This window comes from Cryptomeria japonica, chromosome 10 (genome assembly GCF_030272615.1).
Source record: "Cryptomeria japonica chromosome 10, Sugi_1.0, whole genome shotgun sequence".
Taxonomy (NCBI): domain Eukaryota; kingdom Viridiplantae; phylum Streptophyta; class Pinopsida; order Cupressales; family Cupressaceae; genus Cryptomeria; species Cryptomeria japonica.
Genome location: NC_081414.1, coordinates 534,399,122 through 534,404,892, shown reverse-complemented (window position 1 = coordinate 534,404,892; position 5,771 = coordinate 534,399,122).

The following is a 5,771-nucleotide window of genomic DNA, read 5'->3' as shown; positions in this document are numbered from 1 at the left end:
AAGGCTTTGTAAAATCCTCTAACAAGGTGGTTCACACATGTGAATCTAAAATCCTCTAACAAGGTCATCTTTAGTCAGACTTATCTCCTAACAGAGATTGAGATTCCTAACAGGATCTGTTCTGGTGAAGAACATTGTAAGACCTTAACCGGTCTGGTTTCTATTCTGCAAATAGTGACTTTTGAGTTCCATCTCACCGTGGTTTTTCCCAGTTGGGTTTCCACGTCAAATATCTTGTGTTATGGTTGTATTGCTTTTGTGGGTGAATGCTTTATTCACATTTTGGTTTGCATGTGTGGTAACTAGTTTGACTGTTAGACTGCTTTACCAGTTTATCTTTAGACTATGTAAGTGTTTTAGTGCAGTAATTTTTGGCATACTAATTCACCCCCCCTCTTAGTATTCATCATATTTTATATTATTATCTCAAGCTAACAATGCTAACCCAACCATTCTTGGAATAGATTACTATATGAGATATCTATAGGATGAGGGGAGGTAGTCCTAGTTACTCTACAGAGACCCACATGATGTCGCACTCCCCCTCTTTGTTTATCATTTGTATATGGATATATATTTCGATGATGCAGGATTGTAGGTACTGGGCATCGACTCCACCTGGCTACACAGGTCTGAGAATGCCTCTAAATCCTCGAATGTTGTTGTTGCGGAGATAACACCAAGGTTCCCACAAGTAAACCTATTGGACATAGGTCTCCTATTTAGGAAGATCACCCTATCTTGAGGGTTGGGCAATGTCATGTTTATGATGGGTATTGGGTTGAGTATTTTGATTAGTTCTGATTTATATTGTTCGTAATGAATTTTATATAATGTTTCATTATTTCTTTGATAGGATACCTACACATTAAATGATTTAAGTGGTCTATGTTATGTTGCATTAAAAAGATAAAACAAAAGTAATAAAGATTTATTATGTTATATTTATAAACATATATATATATATATTCGCATATATATATATATATATTCGCATATATGGGTGCACACATATATGCCTACATATATATATATATATATATATATATATATATATTTATATATTATATGTATGTGTAATATAAGATTTGTTTTTATTAATTCTATATATTAAAAAAAAGGATAAAATTAAAAGATCGAGGTTTAAAATAATTTTATATTAGTCAATGAGTTTTGAAACTATGACTTCTCTTGTATGAGTCTTGATAGTTACCGTTGAGCTATATGTGTTATTTGAGATTTTTATTAGCTATCTAGTATTTAGTATGCTTATTTACATGGGGTATCTATTAAATTTGAAATAAACTATTATAGTTAGTTTTAATAAATAATACCAACCATAGAGGTTGGAACGATTGCTTCCCATAAAACAACCTCTCCAACTATACAAGTTGGTATTATTTATTGAAGTTTGTATTTTTGGAGAAGGGGGTTGGTATTTTCTGGGAAGGTAATAAGAAGAAATTTGAAGGTTTAGGAGCAGGAAGAGAGATTTGCACTGGAAGAGGTTGGATTTTTGCTTGTTCTTTCTCAATGGATTTTCTCCGCAGGAACCAAGGTAGGCCTCATTCAAGGAAGAATCCATGTGGCTTGCTTGTGCTATGCTTGCATAATTTTAATAAATATTAGATGAAAATTTAAATTTAAAAATCTCAGTGTTATTCTAGAAATACATTCTTTTGCTTCTTTCCTTGTTTGTGTAAGGGATATGCTTTGGCTGGGAAATTCAACTTGGAGAAAATGAGTGTCATGTTGGGAGTAATAACTCTTGTATTTGTTTTTAGTTTTATTTTTATTTTTTTTATATACAAAAATTATTTATGATCTATAGTGATTCAAATATAAAAATACATCTATAATTAAATTTCATATTTCAACCAACAACTATTCTTCAAGTGTCAAGTATCAACCCAACAAACAAGATTTCCATTCTTGTGATTGTCCCAGTTTTCTTAGTTCTGATTCTGTTATTCATACCTTTAGCTTTGGATATTATTTGTCAAATCACTTCGGTGAACACATAGAAATATAGGCTTACTAAAACATATCCAAAATTTAGGAGCATCCAACCATTAGTTTGAAAGCGAAGTTACCCTAACCTAGACTAATTTTCTGTCAATCAAAACTCAAACAAATTCATTGTTTGTGTCACTAGGGCATCAAATATCTTTCTCAAACTAAAACCAAATGATTCTAAAATAAATAGATATGAAAGATAACTCCAAATATTATAATAATCCAAAATATTTCATCTTTTAATGGTATAAAATGAATTTATGATCATACTCTTTTATGCAACTCTATCAAATTGGGTTTTAAATAGTTTTAAGAAAATCTATTTAAACTTTTATTATAATCTTTGGTTGAGGCTAAAACTAAATATAAATCATTATACTATTTTCTCAAATATATTTTAGTCTTCACTCAAACCATTATCAATATAAATATCTAGGGAAACATGATTCAATTTTTATGGGTTTCTTTTCCTTCTTAGGGGTTTGGGTGTTTTCTATAGTAGGTACTTGTATTTTTAAAGACCTCTAATTCATGTATGTGAGACATTCATGATAAAAATAAAATAAAATGTTTTATATATGTTATGAATTGGCCACCTCCTTCTCATGCTTGATTGTGGCTTAGAGATAAGGGTCAGACTCATCCTTATGATTTGGAGGACATGGGAGAGTACTTGAACTTATATGCTTATTGTGTGAGATGAATTATTATTATTTTATTTGATGAATGTTTGAGTAGGGTAACTAGATACCCTAGGTGGGTGGCTCACTGTAGGTTGTCGGGACCGAAAGTGGTTGCTAGGAGATCCTATGAGTGGGTTTAATTCAAGTGATAACCTTTTTAAAAATGAACTTGGGTTGGGTTGGGCTACAACACACTAATACAAGATAAATGATTATTTTAGTCCATATAGGCCTGTTGGAGTACCACGATGATTGTTACAGGTTGGGTGGATCCTTTTGAGAGTGGACCATGGTACATGGTAGGTAGGGTGGATCCCAACATTAAGGCTATATGATGACACCCACCTAGTAGGTGTTCTGGTTCTCTCTCTCTTTGGTGATGTTATTTGATGTTGTTATGTGATATGTGGTTCTTGTTTATTGTTTTGGAGAAACATGTCTCATGGCCTTAGTATTGCCCTAGTACTTGCATGGACCTTGGTTTTATCTCCTAGCACAGGGGAGTGGACCTTTGTGGTTCCACGTGGTTGGGTGGTAAATATTTTTCGAGGTGTGTTCGCGATCTCTTTTGATGATGCTTCTTGATCCTTGATTGAAGATGTTGAACACCTTTCTTTTGAGCTAGTACATTCAAATATTGTAAAGATTATTTGTAATCCATGAATGGCCTCATAATAAACATGTAATTTTATGAAAAGCATTGTAAAAGGGAGGGTAGTTTATAGGAACTATGATAAGGGATGATTACTTTGTATTTGAAACAATGTTTTTAAAAGTTATGTTACCCTTCCTAACCTATCCCTTTATGATCTTATTGTGTTGTTATGAAAATTGAGTAGAAGGCATTAATATAAATTGCAATTGCATTATTATATATGTTATTATGAAATGAAAAGTATTAATTGTATGGATGTTGTAAATAATAATCAAGGGGAAAATGATGCAAAGGATAGTTATTCATTCTATAGTGGGAATGGGATTGTTATGTACTTTTACTTTGGTCTCAGATGAAATGATTAAATCTTTGTAGCGTACTCAATAGATAGTAAAGTTAAAATGTTGTGAAATATTATATCATGCTCATAATTAAGAAGATCATTGTATGTTTATTTTATACACATTATGTTATGTGTTAAGCTGTTATATCTTTCAATTATGTTGATGAACATTAAAGGGAACCTGTAAGGGCATTAAGTATGTTTACTTTCTAGAGGTTGTAGATGTATGTTATATTAAAAAAAATTGTAGCATATTTTGGAACTTTTGTTTTTGTCCTACCGGGTCCCCTGGCGGGGCATGACAATTTGGTATCAAAGCCCTAGGTTGCTACACTGGGAACTCTAGGGCCTATTATGCTTAGTTAGATTATATTTTGCATCTATATATATCCTTTCTTCTGTTGTGTTACTCTCCTAGATGGCCTCTATTACCCGTAGAGCAGCTAGGGATGGAAACCGAAACTCTGCCTCTAGGTCTCAGCAAGAGAGTTTCCAAGGGGACCATGAGGGAGAACAATCCCAAGATACCCATAGGGAAGAGAGAGATGAAAGTTAGAATAATGAATCCAAATGGGTTCAATTGAGGTGCATGATGGGGGAGATCCTATAGAGGTTAGATACAATTGAAAATAAAGAAAACCATGAGGAAGGAAATAACTCTCAACATCATGATAGGGAAAGAGATAGGAGCCCTAGGAGAGAGACAAGAAGACCAGATAGTGATTCTATTGCTCACATGAGGGATTTACTTAGGGCTAGGATACCTCTTTTCTTTGGCAATGAGGGGGGATCTATGATAGAAACTTGGATATTTGATCTTGAAAGATGTTTCACCATGCACCCTTTTAGTAGCAATGTTAAAGCTAGATGTGCCATTATGCACTTAAGAAAGTTTGCTTCAACATGGTGGCAGATGGAGGAAGAAAAACTCTAGGTTAGCATAGACATCATTTCTTGGGAATTATTTTTAGAAAGCTTTAAAGATAGATTCATGTTAGATCAATGGAGACAGGGTAGAGCAGAAGAATTCCATCACCTAAAGAAAAAAAACATGTCGGTTGAAGATTATGAGCAAAAGTTATATGAACTTAAGCCCTTCTCAGGTTACAAGGAGGATGGACCTATGTTGGTGCAACATTTTATTAGGGGATTGAATGGCCATATTTCTAGGGATGTAGTGGTCTTTGAACCAAAGAGTCTTCGAGATGCAATAGCCAAAGCCTTTTTGGTGGAGAGGAATGTTAATTTGGGTTTAGGAGGCCATTCCAACAATCGAGGTAATAGTGTTGGGGCCATCTCTAAGGGGAACCAATATCAAGGGACATCAGGCTCTAAGAATCAACAATCAACTCTCAAAGGAGGACATTTCTCACACAAGAAAAAGTCCCAGAATTACAATCAGAGTTGTAGAAAATTTCAATACCAACAAAATCATGGTAATTCTTGAACCTAGCAGAAGTATACCCCTCAACCATCCCAAAATTCTCAGAACATTAATAAAGGGAGTTACCAGCAATCGAGCACACCATCTACAAGAAATTTTGTGAGAAACATGGGTTGTTATTCTTGCGGGCAGCATGGGCATATTGCTGTACATTGTCCTCAATGCACCAAGTCACTCGCAAACTAGAATCAGGTAGCCTCCGAACCCACAGTAGGAAATGCAAGCCATACCCATAGAATATTTGCCGCAATAGAGAAAAAGAAAACTGATCGCCAAGGCACAGTTATTGAAACCATAGGTTCGTTAAAGGGTAAAACTATATCTTATTTATTTGATTCTGGAGCAATTGATTCCTTCATATCTCCATCCTTAGTAGAAAAGTGTGGGCCAGTGGCAAAAGGGCAAAGAGTTAAGTGGCAGGTAGAACTAGCCTCTAGGACCAAAATGACCACAGATTTGTGTCCAAGAATGTGAATTGGGATTAGGACCCTTCACTACAAAGGTAGACCTTCATGTAATCCCTCTTGGCTCTTATGGGGTTGTTTTAGGTATGGATTGGCTAGAAGAGCATGAATCCAACATAGAGTGCAGAAAAAAAACTATATATTGTATTGATGATTCTGGTGAGCA